Source organism: Magnolia sinica, chromosome 2 (genome assembly GCF_029962835.1).
Source record: "Magnolia sinica isolate HGM2019 chromosome 2, MsV1, whole genome shotgun sequence".
Classification (NCBI taxonomy): domain Eukaryota; kingdom Viridiplantae; phylum Streptophyta; class Magnoliopsida; order Magnoliales; family Magnoliaceae; genus Magnolia; species Magnolia sinica.
This window is the reverse complement of record NC_080574.1, coordinates 30,966,415-30,982,060: the sequence shown is the minus strand read 5'-3', so window position 1 is coordinate 30,982,060 and position 15,646 is coordinate 30,966,415. Positions and strand designations below refer to the sequence as shown.

At 39.3% G+C, this 15,646-nt stretch overlaps 1 non-coding gene across 1 annotated transcript; it reads right to left on the bottom strand.

Annotated features, from left to right (window-relative positions):
• Positions 1-7,268: 7,268 nt before the first annotated feature.
• Positions 7,269-7,375, bottom strand: LOC131238082 (small nucleolar RNA R71). The gene has a single exon (XR_009167500.1). It is a non-coding gene; the product is annotated as a small nucleolar RNA R71 (small nucleolar RNA).
• Between the last annotated feature and the right edge of the window lie 8,271 nt (positions 7,376-15,646).

The window sequence follows — 15,646 nt, the reverse complement described above, 5'->3', positions numbered from 1 at the left end:
AACCACCTGATTTCACATGATGAATTTGGACTGCTAAATGTGTTCTTTCAACAGCCCATTCAATGACATTTGATAGTTAGGATTATCTGGTAAGTGTGATTTACGAATATCCTCCATCCATGGTCTAGTTCCTAAATCAAAATACAACTTTACCATGAGAATTAAAGGAAAAATCATTAGAGACCAAAATCATTGAAAATCACCAAAACCCATTGCAAAATCAGCAGCAAAACACTCAAACAGACCGACGGCCTCTCACAAATCACATAGGCAACACCATCCCCAATTCAAAACTATGCATGTCACCAGGAAAACATGAAACCCAATTAAAGTTTCATAATAATCACCAACTGAGTTTTGCCCTGATTAGATCCAAGCTTTCCATCAGGCCAACAACTCTGATTCTCAAATCCCCAAATCTGTAAGCCCTAAAATCCATAAAATCTGTAAGCCCTAAAATCTCCAAATCTATAAGCCCTAAAATTCCCAAATCTGTAAGCCCTAAAATCTCCAAATTTGTAAGCCCTAAAATCTCCAAATCTGTAAGCCCTAAAATCCCCAAATCTGTAAGACCTAAAATCCCCAAATCGAAAGGGGAAGTGAGATAGACAGAGATGAAGGAAGAGAGATCAAGAGAGAGTACCTTCGATTTGACGGTAGCTATTGTTGATGGAGGTTGGGCGGCCATGCATTGGGACTTGATCCGCTGCTACCACCGATGGGGAAGACTATGGACATCGTCGGTGGATGATGGGTTAGGGTTTGGAGTAGAAAGAGGAGGGCGAGAGAGAGAGAGAGAGAGAGAGAGAGAGAGAGAGAGAGAGAGAGAGGGGGACGCGGATAAGCTATTGACAGGTTGGAGGAAGGGAGAAGAGGAGGGTGAGAGAGAGGAGAGGGGGACGAGGATTAGCTACCGACGAGAGAGAGAGAGAGAGAGAGAGAGAGAGAGAGAGAGAGAGAGAGAGTGGATTGCAGAGAGGGAGAGAGAGGGAGGGAGGGAGAGATTTGAGGGATTCGGGGTCATGGGCGCGCGTGGGACGGATTGGCTACTCCCCCTGAAAAAACCAGAAATCGGATTGTATACTGAGTTATTCAGTACGCTCTTATCGTATTGAGTAAACTCAGTTGGGCCCACCCCGAATGCATGTGGTTTATCCACGCCGTCCATTCGTTTTTCTAGATCATTTTATGGGTTCAACCCAAGTTTGATGCATATACAAAGCTCAAGTGGGCCATACCACTGGAAAAGGTGGAACTATTGATTTCAACCGTTAAAATTTTTCTAAGGCCCCCAATGATGTTTATTTGTCATCCAACCTATTCATAAGATCAGAAGGACATGGATGAAGGGAAAACACAAATATCAGCTTGATCTAAAACCTCTGTTGTCCCCAATAATTTTTCAATGGTAGATGTTCAATTCACACAGTTTCTGGTGGTGTGGTCCATTTGAGGTTTGGATATACTCCATTTTTGAGATAAAGCCCTAAAATTATGTCTTAAAAGAGATGGACGGAGTGGATATAATGCATGAATGACACAAGGGCCCACAGAGTTTACTCAGTACGCAATCCGCTTCCCTGAAACCAGCCCCGTGGCCGGTGTTCGGTGGTCTGTGGGCCCCACCATGATGTATGTGTTTCATCCCATCCGTTCATCCATTTTTAAAGATCATTTTAGGCTCTTATCTTAAAAATAAGAGGATATAAATCTTAGGTGGACCACACCACAGGAAAACAATAGTGATTGGATATCCATCATTTAAATCCTCCTAAGGTCCACTGTACTGTTTATCTGACATCCAATTTGTTGATTTGGTCATAAAGGCCAGATGAAGGGAAAAAACAAAGATCAGCTTGATCCAATACTATTATGGCTCCCAAAAAGTTTTTAATGGTCGACATTCATTCAACACTCTTTCTTATAATGTGGTCCACTCGAGATTGGGATATAACTCATTTTTTTTTGTAATATTATAAAATGATCTATAAAAATAGATGGACGGCATGGATGAAACACATACATCATGGTGGGGCCCACAGACCATCGAACACAAAAGTTGAGAGGGGTTACCCTCCATTAAAACATTCATAATTATTTTTTGGGCTCACATAGATGTGGTTCACAAATCTAGCCCATCCATTATGTGTGTGCCACTTGGATGAGGGATCATACCAAGTTTCAGACGCATCCAAATTTCAGGTGGGGCCCCACCAAGTGCTTTTATATGTTTTAGGCATGTCTTCACATGATTTTAGATGTTATGGCCCACCAGAGTTCTGTATACGGCTGATTTTTGGGATATCCCATAATTTAAAGGGGACCCATCAAATGCACGGTGTTGATTTACGACACACGTCATGGTCGGGCCCACACAGCTCAACCTCATGGGGAGTTCCCAAGAGCTCGACGTATAGAACCTTTTCTATATATATATATATATATAAAATATTTTATGTATTTGTTATATCGACACCGTCCATTTTGAGATATCATTTTAAGTCACGAGCCAAAGAATGAGACAGATAAAAATCTGTAGTGGACCCCACCACAGAAAACAATGGGAGGGTGATTCCCACCGTTGAAACTATCCTAAGGCCCATCGTAATGTTTATTTGAAATCCAACTGGTTCAAAAGTTAAAAAATACATGAAATAAGGGAAGACACAACCAGCCAATGGATGGTGTAGGGGGAGTAGCTAATCTGTTTCCCTTATTTGTGGTGTGGTCCATTTAATCTTTGAATATGATTCAATTTTTAGATAATTCTGTAAAATGATCTCGAAAAATGGATGAATGGTGTGTGTTGATCCCAAATTTTCGGTAAATCCAAAACACAAGTGGACCATGCCACACAAAATAGTGTGGAATAATGATTTCCACCATTGATACCTTACTTGGGTCCATAGTAATGTTTATTTGCCATCCAACATGTTCATAATATCAAAAAGATATGAATGAAGGGAAAACACAAACATCAGCTTGATCCAAAACTTCTATCAAATGCACGGTGTTGATGTTTGATACACATCATGATGGGCCCCACAAAACTTACTAACATTAATTCTTAAAATCTCAGGGTGTCAATAAGTTGGGTCACAATTTTGACTAGAATATTTAACCCATTTTACATGTCTGGTCCACTCACTCTATTTTACTGATCATTACTCTCAATTTGACTTGTTACTCGCCTCGATCATGCTACATATAAGAAAGATATTGGGCAAACAAGATTAATCAACAATTTGAGTGAATTTTGATTTAAACATCTGAAGTTATTACTCTTCAATCTAGACTGATCAGATTGTCCAAAAACGGTTAAAGGTTGTTCATAATATCAAAAATATATGAATGAATGAAAAACACAAATATCAACTTGATCCAAAACTTCTATGGCCTCCAAGAAATTTTAAATGGTAGAGGTTCAATCACACTATTTCCTATGGTGTGGTCCACTTGAGCTTTGGATATGCTTCCTTTTTGTTCTTTAGACCTCAAATTATTTGTTAACATGGATAAATGGAGTGCATAAAATAAATAAATAACAGTGGACCCCATAGAGTTTACTCTGATAAGAGTAATGAGTAACTCACCTAAATGTAGTAGAGAAGGGTTTCCTTAAAACATTCATAATCATATATTGGGCCTGCCTAAATGTGATTCAAATATCTAACCCACTCATTATATGTGTCCCACTTGGATGAGGAATCAAACCAAGTTTCAACTGTATCCATGTCTGTATAAACTTATAAACAGATTGGATCTCAAATAAACATCGCGACGAGCCCTAAGAAGGTTTCAATAGTGGGTGTCACTATCCCACTCTTTTCTATGGTGGGTCCACTTGAACTTTGGATCTGCCTCGTCAATCAGATGCACCATTCCATGGTGGGCCACGAGCTTAAAAATAAAGTCAATCCATGACTTAGGTGGGCCACATGATCAGGGTCAAATATTGCATATCAGACCCCAGTAATTACCAGATTTTACGTATATGATAATGCTTAATGGAGTATTTTAATTGTATTTTTGTTACAGGATGAAGTCAGGAGCGTTAACTGAAAGATGATGTTAAGAACATGGATTTGGCACTCCAAAATTACCAGAGCACGGGATGGACTCCAGAAAACCAATAGTGAAGATTTTACACGCCTGGGATTGAGGAAAGCAAGGCAAAAGGGGTTCGAAAAGGGTCCAGAATGCAAGATCACATGTTTCCCGCCATCCGATCAACTCGAAACTTCATACACGTGATGGGGACCATAATTTAACCGTACATATTAAATTTCAGCCATTGAAGATCTCGGGAAGTGGTCTAACGGCCAGATCAGCCCCTTAATTCATTAAGTGGGGCCCGCTGGATATCTGGATATACATCAATTTTGATCCTGACGATGGAAATAATATGATAAAAAGGATGGACGGTGCAGATTTCTCAAAAGTATCACAGTGGACCCCACCTTGGGTGACATGTGCATGGTGCACATGTGCACTGCATGTGCACCGAACGAGCATAAGTCGGTCAGCAGCGCTGACCCGACTTCATCCCTTCAAAAAACGGAATTCCGTTTTCAGGCCGTTTTTGCGAAGGATTGTAGGCCCTGTACGTCACCCGTACGGCCGATCCGAGCCGTCCATCGTGTAGATGGGTTCGAGAACTACAAAACCATGCGATATTCCACTCCCATGCGGACACACGTGTGCGGTACAGAGGCCACAAGCGGCCCCATGACGTCCAGAACGAAAACAGCATGATTCCTTCTTTGGGCCGCGTCCACGCAAGTTCAAAACCATCCATCTTTGAACGAAATCTCGTCCTCTATCCAATGGACGGGGTGGATTTCCCCGAAAATGCTTATGTGGGGCCCACCGAGCATCGCAGCGCCGGACGTGCGAAGGCTTACGCACGTCCGCGAAGAGCTGACTTCCGGGCGGTTGTGGCCCACCATCTTCGATCAGATGGAAGATCTGATCCGTCCATCGTGTAGAAGGCTTCGAGAGCTTCAAAACCATGTTGATATTCCTCACCCATGCGTACACACGTGTGCGGTACAGAGGCCAAAAGTAGACTGCCCCGGGACGTTCAAAACTGAGTTTTTTGAGATTTCTTCTGTGGGCCGCGCTAATGGATCTTCAAAACCACCCATTCTTGACTGAAATTTCGTCCTGAATCCAATAGACGGGGTGGATTTTCCAGAAAATACCTCTGTGGGGCCCACCGATCACGGCTGTGAAAATTTGTACTCCGAGTCCTTCTACGACTCTGCCACCGACCCCAGCCATCCAGCGGCTATAAAAGGGGAGTTTTGGACGTGGGAAAGGCATTCAGAACCAGGGGATTCCAGATCTGGAGCGAGGAAGAGAAGAAAGAGAAGAAAGAGAAGAAAGAGAAGAAAGAAGAGAGATCGATTGGTTTGGTGTTTAATTTTTATTTAATATTTTTATGGATTTTATGGGTCACTAATCTCTCAGCTAGGGCTGAGATGAAGCCCTTAATTTGATCAGCTCTTGTGTTGGTTGATTTACTTTGAAGTTCAATTAATTTGTTTCTTTCTCTAAGTGGGCTTTATGGGTTTAAATTCTATACTTCTCCATCTATGAACTTGATTAAAGTATATATATGGATGTTGTTTGGATGCTTATTATAGGTGCTTGTGTCTGATCAAGAACAAGTTTCCTATAGAGGAAGAAATAGGGTGCTTTAATGAATGTACATTCCATGTACCCGACCAAGGATATGGGATATGTCATTCATGGCATTGCTTAAAGGAATTAGACAGTTTGTATGCCCGATTAAGGACACAGATTGTGCTTTCTCTATTTAAGTGGTATCAATCTAGATCAAGGTGAATCAATAGACAAAACAAGGGTTAGGATAATTAGGGGTGGATTCGAAAGTCCTAGTGCTCTCTCTCTGATTGAATTTTCTTCCCTGTTCTTAATTAATTGATTTTCATAAAATTGTGCTTAGTAATTCATTCCATTATTTGTTGGATTAGTTAAGGAGAATCATAGATTTGAATTGTGATGACCAGTCCTCGTGGGAACGATCTCGTAATACGTACCGTATCTGCATCTGATTCGTATACTTGCGAGTTTAAAAATCATTTAAATCATGTTGGTTTAAATAAAACATCAAGTTTTTGGCGCCGTTGCCGGGGACTGTTTCGGTCCAATTAGATTTAAGATTCTCTCTTATCATAATTCATAGTCTTAGGTTTTTTTTTTTTTACTAACTTTAGGTTAAATTTTTATTTTTAGAAACTAACCTATTTCCTGTTTTGTAGGGACCTGACATAAACTACTAATTTGGTAATCTCTTTCCAAATTTTCTATTTTCTATTTTTTTTCTAATTTCTATTTTTAGAATTAAGGTTTTATTTTTTTAGAAAGTTTCTACTTCTAGGCTATTTTATTTTATTTTTAGAAATTTCCTATTTTCTAATTCTAGATTCTGATTCTTCTTTCAAGTAACTTTCTATTTTCTAGTTTTAGAAATAAATTTTTCCCTTTTTGGAAACTAACTTAGTTTTTATTTCTAAGATTAGAAACCTTCTTTTTTTTAGAAATTAACCGTTGCTTAGGATTTTTTTTTTTTCTAGCATTATTTTAGTAAATTTAATTTATTTTTGTTTTCGTTTTGTTTACAGGAATTAAGGAAGGAAGCTGCTAAATAACATTGTCTTCAAAAGGAGGAGCTCTCAAATCTACAGACATTCATCATCTCCTTTGCCGGGTTCTTCTTTCCAATTCTCATTTACATAGCTTTTTCTTGTTTTAAAATCTCATAGTTTATGCTAGGACGTAGATCTCTGAATATAGAACTAGCACCGTTTGATCCTGAGATTGAAAGAACAATTCGTGAAAGATTGAGAAATAATCCTGTTGAAATGGCGAATGAGACTGAAGTTAAAGCTCTCAAAGATTATTCAGCTCCTGTCCAATTTAATGCGCCTTCATGCATAGTGTTGCCAACCACTACGGCAGCACACTTTGAACTTAAACCTGGAGTCATACAATTGTTGCCATCCTTTTATGGATTGGACAAGGAGGACCCATATCATCATGTGAAAGAATTCTTAAACATTTGCTCCACCTTTAAGTTCCAAAACTTCTCAGACGATTCGATTCGCCTACGCCTGTTTCCTTTTTCTTTGAAGGATAAGGCGAAAGCATGGTTGAATTCTCTAGAAGTTGGATCTATCACTACATGGGACCAACTGTCTAAGAAGTTCTTAAACAAGTTCTTCCCCGTTCACAAAACCAATGCCCTCCGTAGAGAAATTACTAACTTCACACAAAAAGAGGGCGAGCACTTTCATGAATATTGGGAAAGATGGAAGGACTTGCTTCTTAAATGTCCTCACCATGGTTTTGAGAAGTGGCAACAAGTTCAATACTTCTATGACGGTCTGACACCACAGAACCGTCGCATGGTTGATGCCACCAGTGGAGGGTCATTCATGACCAAAAGTGATGTCGAAGCGTGGAACTTTTTTGAAACCTTGTGCGAAAATTCCCAGCAATGGGATTATTCAAATAGAGGTGACAGAAGTCCCCAACCACAAAAGAGAGGTGGTATATATGAGATAGGAGTCATGCCAGAGCTGAGCGCCAAGCTTGATAACCTGACAAAGAAAGTTGATGCTCTAGTATTAAATAATGGACCACCACAAACAGCTCAAGTCGAGGCATATGCCACATGTTCTAGCCCTGCCCATCCTATGCAGTCTTGTCCATCTGGTGCAGCATACCCAGAACTTCTCTCTGAACAAGTTCATGCTATGAACACTTTTCACAAATCTGGGAATGATCCTTACTCGAACACATACAACCCAGGGTAGGCTAGACATCCAAATTTTTCTTGGGCAAAAGGACCACAACAAGGAGGACCATCTGGAAATCCTCCTATGCAACCTTACTCCCAAGTGGGCAATCAACAACCTCAGCAGTTCTCACAGTATCAACAACTGCCTACACAATCAAGGAAATCATCTCTTGAGGATACACTCCATCTTTTCATGCAGAGTTCTCTCCAATTCCAAAAAGACACCCAACAAACCTTACTGGCCAACCAGCAAAGCTTACATGCAAATGCACAATCCATTGCCAAGCTGGAAGTACAATTGGGTCAACTAGCTGCCACATTGAGTGAGAGAGAGAAGGGCAAGCTACCTAGCCAACCCGAGGCTAATCCAAAGGGACAGTATGAGATTGGCTCTAAGTCCAACCAAGGGCAATATCATGAACAGGCCAAATCGATCACTACCCTTAGGTCAGGCAAGCAGATTGATAACAGAATAGATATGCCTGGGGATGAATCAAATTCTAAAACAGAAGATCAAGATGAAGCAGAGAACCATACCAATGCATCCAAAGTCCAAAAGCTCTCTGACTCTCCAAGAGCCACTAATGTGCCACCTTATGTGCCCAAAGCACACTTTCCTCAACGTCTGGCACCAATAAAGAAAAGAAATAACTTTGATGAAATCTTGGATGTGTTTCAAAAAGTGCAAGTCAACATCCCGTTGCTTGACGCTATCAAGCAAGTCCCTGCTTACGCTAAGTTTCTTAAAGATTTATGCACTCAAAAGCGTAAGCAGAATGTTCATAAGAAAGTCTTCCTTGCAGAGCAGCTCAGCTCCATGATTCAACATAACACCCCTCCTAAATTTAGGGATCCAGGAGCTCCCATCATTTCTTGCGGCATAGGAGATCATAAGATCGGGAAGGCATTACTTGATTTAGGGGCGAGTGTCAATTTGTTACCATATTCGGTTTATGAGCAGCTAGGACTTGGTGAGTTGAAACCGACTAAGGTAACATTACAACTAGCCGATAGATCTGTCAAGGTGCCCCAGGGTGTTATTGAAGATGTGTTAATCCAGGTTGATAAATTTTATTTTCCAGTGGATTTCATAGTTATAGATACTCAGCCTGTCCAGAATCTTCATAGTTAGATTCCAGTCATTTTGGGTCGTCCATTTTTGGCCACATCTAATGCTATTATCAATTGCAGGAATGGAGTTATGAAATTGTCCTTTGGTAACATGAATATTAAACTCAATGTTTTTAATGCAGGACAACAACCCTCAGATTTGGATGACATATTTGAAGTGGACATGATCGAGAGCCTTGTGCAGGACTCCTTCCGTACATCTTTCGAAGATCCTCTTGAGACCTGTTTAGCACAATCGGGCATGGATTTTGACATTGATAGTCCCATCCATGAAGTCAATGCATTGCTCGACTCTACTCCTATATTGGAGACTGAAAAATGGAGAGCGAAAGTGGAACCTCTTCATCCCTCTGAGACTCTTCCTGACAGCACAGTTTGTAACTCTGAGAAGACAAAGGCGAGCAGGCTGCTTAATATTCTTAGAGCATATAAGGCAGCAATTGAACGGAAGATAGTGGAAATACAGAGAGTATGCCCCACGATATGTATGGATCATGCTGTGGAAATGTCGCATAACATGCAAAGGAAGCGTGATCCTAACATAGAAGAAGTCGTTCGAGCAGAAGTCCTTAAATTATTTGACGACAGTGTCAGTTGCCTTATTTCAGATAGCACAGTTCATGGGAACTCACGTCACTTGTCTGGGATCGGTTAATGAAAGTGTTGAGGTAATTTCTTTGGTGGACCCTGGTTATAAAGATTATTTCATTCATGGTCCGTTCTTGTCTGGCTGAAGACGTTAAACTTAGCGCTCATGGGAGGCAACCCAGCCTTTTGCTTTATTGTATTGCTTTTTATTTCATTCATTTTCATTTTTTTGAGTTAGTTACTTCAATGTTTGTGGGTAACATTACTGCAAACCCTCACGAGACTACAACTCGTCCACTAGGGGTAACCTAGGGGTTTAAAGGCTTGTTGCATGCGCTAAATGCAATCGAGAGCACCTGCGAAAGTGGTATAGGTAGGATCTTCTTTTCTTTTTCTTTTTGTTATTTTCGCTTCTGTTAATTTCTCTCTTGCCCTAACTTGCTCTTACATTGATAATTTTGGGAAGCCTCTTGATTCTCCGTCCAGGTACTATCTTTCCCTCATTTCTCTTTTATTATTCGTTGTCCCATGTGCATCGCATGATTATTTCTTTTACATTGAGGACAATGTAGATTTTAGGTTGGGGGTGGGAGATTAGGTTACCTAATCAGTATTTTCTTGGTCTTGAGCAAAATTTGTGAAAATTTTAAAATTTTTTTCTGGAATTTCTATTGAATTCAAAGTGATTTTGAAGGATAGTTGTGATTTTACCATTATAAGCTACATGATGTTGGTAACTAATGACTCTTGGATTCGGCCATCTGCTTGATTTCACAGTCCATTTTGATTTGTTAATCCATGATTAGACGTTGTAAACATTGATTGAGTCATGATTTCACATATCACATCTCGCACACATTAAGCTTTCGGCTCGATAACTGAATGATTAACTTGGTAAAAAGAAGAATTAAAAGGCTAAGTCACATAATCTTCACTATAGGTTTGCTCCCTATAGGTATAGATTTGATTCTCCATAGTTGACTTATAAAAAATGAGGCGACGAGTTTTCGCCATCGGTTTGCTCCCTATAGGTAAGAATTTGATTCCCCTCATTTGCGTTAATGCTCATAAAAAAAATCAAAGGCTGGTAAAATTAAAAATTAATCTGTGAGATAAGTGTTGGTTTCAAGCTTGGTTGTCACAAATTACCAATGATATCATGAGATTGACAATTGGATCTCTTAATGTTTGTAAGTCGAGACTACACTTTACATTCATGGAGCTCGATGTTCAGAAATGTTCTAATTAATGGATTAATATGTTGAACTCGATTATGAAGTTTACTGTGAGCTTGATTTCAGGAGAAAATTCTACTTACCATTCATGAATCTTAGAATTTTCACATCTCAACTTTTCTGTTCACTAGTTACTTGATTTACTTGAATCTTGTTTTATTTATTAAATTATTTTTCGCATACTTTGCTGTGGTCTAGCAATATGCTGGTTGGGGGTTGTGATCAGGGTCAAATATTGCATATCTGACCCCAGTAATTACCAGATTTTACGTATATGATAATGTTTAATGGAGTATTTTAATTGTATTCTTGTTACAGGATGAAGTCAGGAGCATTAATTGAAAATTGATGTTAAAGGCATGGATTTCATGATCCAAAGTTTCCAGAGCATGGGATGGACTCCAGAGAACCAATAATGAAGATTTTACACGCCTGGGATTGAGGAAAGCAAGGCAAAGGGGTTCGAAAAGGGTCCAGAATGCAAGATCACATGTTTCCCGCCATCCGATCAACTCGAAACTTCATACACGTGATGGGGACCATAAATTAACCGTACATATTAAATTTCAGCCATTGACGATCTCGGGAAGTGGTCTAACGGCCAGATCAGCCCCTTAATTCATTAAGTGGGGCCCGCTGGATATCTGGATATACATCAATTTTGATCCTGACGATGGAAATAATATGATAAAAAGGATGGACGGTGCAGATTTCTCAAAAGTATCACAGTGGACCCCACCTTGGGTGACATGTGCATGGTGCACATGTGCACTGCATGTGCACCGAACGAGCATAAGTCGGTCAGCAGCGCTGACCCGACTTCATCCCTTCAAAAACAGAAACTCCCGTTTCTGGCGCGTGTAACGGACGGAAAGTCCGTTTTTACGGACCGCTGTGGGCCCCACCGGTAACACGTACGGCCGATCCGAGCCGTCCATCGTGTAGATGGGTTCGAGAACTACAAAACCATGCTGATGTTCCACTCCCATACGTGCACACGTGTTCGGTACAGAGGACACAAGCAAGCTGCCCCATGACGTCCAGAACGAAAACAGCATGATTCCTTCTTTGGGCCGCGTCCACGCAAGTTCAAAACCATCCATCTTTGAACGAAATCTCGTCCTCTATCCAATGGACGGGGTGGATTTCCCCGAAAATGCTTATGTGGGGCCCACCGAGCATCGCAGCGCCGGACGTGCGAAGGCTTACGCACGTCCGCGAAGAGCTGACTTCCGGGCGGTTGTGGCCCACCATCTTCGATCAGATGGAAGATCTGATCCGTCCATCGTGTAGAAGGCTTCGAGAGCTTCAAAACCATGTTGATATTCCTCACCCATGCGTACACACGTGTGCGGTACAGAGGCCAAAAGTAGACTGCCCCGGGACGTTCAAAACTGAGTTTTTTGAGATTTCTTCTGTGGGCCGCGCTAATGGATCTTCAAAACCACCCATTCTTGACTGAAATTTCGTCCTGAATCTAATAGACGGGGTGGATTTTCCAGAAAATACCTCTGTGGGGCCCACCGATCACGGCTGCGAAAATTTGTACTCCGAGTCCTTCTACGACTCTGCCACCGACCCCAGCCATCCAGCAGCTATAAAAGGGGAGTTTTGGACGTGGGAAAGGCATTCAGAACCAGGGGATTCCAGATCTGGAGCAAGGAAGAGAAGAAAGAGAAGAAAGAGAAGAAAGAAGAGAGAGAGATTGTTTGGTTTGATGTTTTTTCATGAATTTTATTTAATATTTTTTATGGATTTTATGGGTCACTAATCTCTCAGCTAGGGCTGAGATGAAGCCCTTAATTTGATCAGCTCTTGTGTTGGTTGATTTACTTTGAAGTTCAATTAATTTGTTTCTTTCTCTAAGTGGGCTTTATGGGTTTAAATTCTATACTTCTCCATCTATGAACTTGATTAAAGTATATATATGGATGTTGTTTGGATGCTTATTATAGGTGCTTGTGTCTGATCAAGAACAAGTTTCCTATAGAGGAAGAAACAGGGTGCTTTAATGAATGTACATTCCATGTACCCGACCAAGGATATGGTATATGTCATTCATGGCATTGCTTAAAGGAATTAGACAGTTTGTATGCCCGATTAAGGACACAGATTGTGCTTTCTCTATTTAAGTGGTATCAATCTAGATCAAGGTGAATCAATAGACAAAACAAGGGTTAGGATAATTAGGGGTGGATTCGAAAGTCCTAGTGCTCTCTCTCTGATTAAATTTTCTTCCCTGTTCTTAATTAATTGATTTTCATAAAATTGTGCTTAGTAATTCATTCCATTATTTGTTGGATTAGTTAAGGAGAATCATAGATTTGAATTGTGACGACCAGTCCTCGTGGGAACGATCTCGTAATACGTACCGTATCTGCATCTGATTCGTATACTTGTGAGTTTAAAATTCATTTAAATCATGTTGGTTTAAATAAAACATCACCACACCACATACTATAGTTGAGAGGGTTACCCTCCCATTAAAACTTTCATAATCATTTATTGGGCCCACCTAGATGTGGTTCATAAATCCAGCCCATTCATTATGTGTGTCCCACTTGGATGAGGAGTCAGACCAAGTTTCATACACATCCAAAACTCATGTGGGCCCCACCAAATGCTTTTATATGTTTTAGGGATGTCTTCGCACAGTTTTAGATGTTATGGCCCACCTGAGTTTCGTATACGACTGATTTTTGGACTTAAAGGGGACACATCAAATGCATGGTGTTGATGGTCTACACACATCATGGTGGGGCGCACATAGATTAACCTCATGGGAAGTTCCCATGAGGTGACCTTATAGTACCATTTCACTATTTAGGTAACTCCTTCATGGGTGTTACTCTAATCGTGTAGGGCCCAGCTTGATATATTTTATGTATATCGACACCATCCATATATTTTTCCATCATATTTTAGGATGTGATTTCAAATCACAAGAACTCAATAATCTCAGATAGGCCATACCAATCAAAATAATGATGAATAACTACTAAAAACCTTTTAAAGGCCACAAAAGTTTTGGATCAATTTGATCTTTGTAGTTTACCTTCATGTAGATCTTCCTTACATTATCAACAAGTTGGATTGCAAATAAACATTAATAAAACCTTACGATGGGCTCTTTATAATTTTTAATGGAGAGGTACTATATTATCATTCTTTCTAGTGGTGTGGTCCACTTAAGATTTAAATCTACACAATTTTTTATACCTGGCCCAAAAATGGGTTGGAAAAACATAGGGGCCGTAAGGATATACAACACATCATCAAAATCTCACTTTTGTTATCTAACTTTTCAATTTTTCTTGTCAAAATAAAAAATTTAGTTTTCTTTTTTAAAATATATTTTTTTTTACAATTTGTCAATTTTTTCATAATTTTGTTTAATTTCTTAAATTTTCTTTTTCAAAATATCATTTTTTTAATCTCACTTTTGTTATATAACTTTTCAATTTTTCTTGTCAAAATGCAAAATCTAGTTTTCTTTTTTAAAAAATATATATATTTTTTAATTTGTCAATTTTTTCACAATTTTATTTAATTTTTTAAATTTTCTTTTTCAAAATATCATTTTTTTATCGAATTCTTTTTTTTTCAAAATTATCAACATTATTCAAAGTTCTTAATTTTTTTTTTTTCAAAATCTAGATTTTTATAAAATTACAGTTTGTTTTTCAAAATTTAAAATTTTCTTAAACATTGTTAATTATTTTTCTAAGTTTCTCAACAATTTTTTTTTTTCAAAATTCTTTAATTTTTTGAACTTGGTGCTAGATCCGAGCATTAGAGACGGTTTAGGACCGTCTCTAATACAGATGGTCTTTGACAAGGCTATAAGATGGTTAAGGATCGTCTCTAATAGAGACGGTCTTTGACAGTCTCCGGTTAGAAATAAAAGACGGCCAATGACCGTCTCAGATGACTGCATATAAGACGGTCAAGGACCGTCTCTAATGCGGACGGCCAATGACCGTCTCAAATGATCGCATATAAGACGGTCAACGACCGTCTTAAATAATTTTTGGACGTTCAAATTTTTAAGACAATATTAAGGATGGTTAGGGGCCGTCTAAAATTTTAGAAACGGTTTACGGCCGTCTCTAAAGTGTCTTTAAACCAAGTAATTTTAGAGACGGTCCAGAACCGTCTCGAAATCCGTCCTTTTTTTCCATTTTTCACGTTGTGTCACTTCATCTACAAATTATTAGAGACAAAATGATGTCATGGCTATACGATTATCGCTGGTCAGAACCTCAAATTTCAGATACACATGTTTGTAGAGAAAGTTAGACTTTTAAACTTGCAAGTGTAATCCAAGAACCCATTGCGGTATATTTGAATGAGCCTATGATAACTGTGGATATCTCTGTATACAGAGAAAACTGCACGGACATCCCTTCAATGGCTCATGCAAACATCCCTAGTCCGTTGAATAGTGCATGTATTTACAATTCAATGCTTGCAGTTTTGATGCACAAATTTTTAAACTGATTGATAATGAAGACCGCAAGCACTTCCCTTCATTGACTTGTGCAGACATCCTCGGCACCCTATGAACCTTGAATCTGCATCATTTTAAAATGATACGAAAACATAGATGGACAATGTAGATAAAACCCATGCATCACAGTGGCCGCTCAGAGCAGGCTTTCATTCAAACTATCCAAATTTCACTTCAAACTTTTTACTGAATATTCCCGAATTGTCTAATTATGTTGTAAAGGTATTTTCTAATGATACCTTGAAATTGAGGCCCACCATTTGAACGGTTTATTTTAAATTAATTGAATGTAAGGTTGTCAATGGGATACTGTTGAGGTTGGCTTCAGCCTAGCCTAGATTTTAAACTGCTCTT